General features: G+C 41.2%; 1 pseudogene; it reads left to right on the top strand.

Annotated features, from left to right (window-relative positions):
- Positions 1-209: 209 nt before the first annotated feature.
- Positions 210-2,094, top strand: LOC116117367 (annotated as a pseudogene).

The following is a 2,094-nucleotide window of genomic DNA, read 5'->3' as shown; positions in this document are numbered from 1 at the left end:
TCCTCTCTCCTCTCTCAATATCTTTTGATTTTTCCTCCAGTATTGTACACCATAAATATCATGTTAATCTTCCACCCCCAAATCCATCCCTTAAATTCCCTCTCCTCAATCCCCTTTGTTTTTTTCCTCCATTGAACACAACCTCTGCAGCTCCATCTCTTTCCTCCTTTCTTTGGTTTTACTCTCTCGTTTCTTTATATCCCCTGTTCATGGCTGCTGCCACCACTGCTTCTTCTCAAGTCTTTCAAAATCACAACAACAACAATAATACAATACCCCAGTTAGCAGGCAAGAAATTGAACCGCCATTGCAAAAGCCGTTGAGTTGAGAGCTCTTCATGCCGCTTTGATGCAAGGCAACAGCCCCGCCAATTCCGATACCCTTCTAGCCCCCTGTTTCTCGCCCTGTTTCTCAGTTCACTGCTCAGGATTACCCCGTTTTCACTCCTGTAAGTTGCAAGTTTGCATTTTTATTAAATGTGATTTTCTTTTTCTTTTTGTACTGCAATTTAATGGCGATTTTGATGTGTTTTACTGAGTGTTGGGGGGTTTTGGCAGAGTTATACGACGAACCGGTACCCGGGTATCATCCAATTTCGTCCAAGAATCAATCAGGAACCTGGGATGATTATGGACTTGAAGGAAATGAAAGTGGTTTTTCAGATTACAAGAGAGAATTCAGCTTCAAAGAAGGATGCCTTCAGTTTTGCCATTTTAGAGTCACATATTTGTCCTGCTGAGGACCAAAATCTGTCACTGGTTCACCCACTAATCACATCACAGTTCTTCAAACTTCTCCAGGACAACAGAATTCTACAAATCCTCCCGGAAAACAGCTTGGGAGACTTCAAATCAATATCGTCTTGCAATAGAGCAAACCTGCAACCATCACAACCGAGCCCGAAATTGTCACCAGGAACAACATCAAGAACTCTAACACTGTTGTGCCATTGACGGATTCTCATTCATCGTCCAATCCCAACCAAAAAATCGGGGAGTGATTTCGTGGTTGTTTCCCAGTTTGAAGAAAAGCACATGGGAGAATTCCCCAAACCGGACAGAATCTGAAGAAGTGTCACAGATTTTCAAGGACTTGGGATTTTCAGTTGAACATTAAAGAGAGAGTTGATAGAGGCAAATGAGATCCGGACCGGCGTTGATGAAGTTTCTGAAATGAAATCTTCCTTAGGGGATCTGAAACAAAGACTGGAGTACTTGGAATCCTACTGTGAAGACGAAGAAACATTAAGACAAGCAACAAATTTAAAGGACTCTCAATTGCCTGAAAGCTTGGAAACTTTCCAGGAGAGGCAAGTCCATTGATGGAAATTCGGAAAACTTGATGCCTGTGAGTGAAGAAGTATGGTGAAGGCTTCCTGCAGATAGTTTCCGAACAAGATTGTCAGTAAAGCAATTCTGTAAGACGCTGGTCACGCAAATAGAAGATACAGATCAATCTCTAGTGGCCAACTTGAATTCCCTTCTTCAACCATACAATTTATCACTAACTTCAAAATTCTCCAAGGCGGTTTCATACCATTTAGAAGCAATAATAAACCAAACACTCTACATGGTTTTGAGAATTGTGTGTTTCAGAAAAACGTTCACCAAAGCATTTAGACCCTCAACAAGATCGCCAAGCGCAGTTTTCCTCCTTCGTTGCGCTGAGAATTCTGAGCTGGAATGAAGTCTTAGGAAAGGGACTAAATATTACAGTGAAGAATTCAGCAAGTTCTGTGACCAAAAAATGAGCTGCTATTACAACATTAAATTGGACTAGGCCATGGCCGGAACATCTTCTGCGGCATTTTTTGTGGCTGCAAAATGCATATGTTGCTTCATTTGCTAGCGTTTTCGTTCAATCCACCATTGGGATATTGAGGGTTGAAGAAACCGGAGCTTTGATGGGCATTACATGGAGGATTTGTTTCTTGAAAGGCAAAATCACAGGGCCTAGCAGGGTTAAAATAATGGTAATGCCAGGATTTTATGTGCAGATAGAGTATTGAGATTTAAGGTTCTTTGCAGGTACAAATCTGTAGCTAAATTAATTGAGAATTTGGTCTCTGTAACTATCAAATGGATGTTGTTTTAA

Source organism: Pistacia vera, unplaced genomic scaffold (genome assembly GCF_008641045.1).
Source record: "Pistacia vera cultivar Batoury unplaced genomic scaffold, PisVer_v2 Contig805, whole genome shotgun sequence".
Taxonomy (NCBI): domain Eukaryota; kingdom Viridiplantae; phylum Streptophyta; class Magnoliopsida; order Sapindales; family Anacardiaceae; genus Pistacia; species Pistacia vera.
This window is presented reverse-complemented; position numbering and strand designations above follow the sequence as displayed.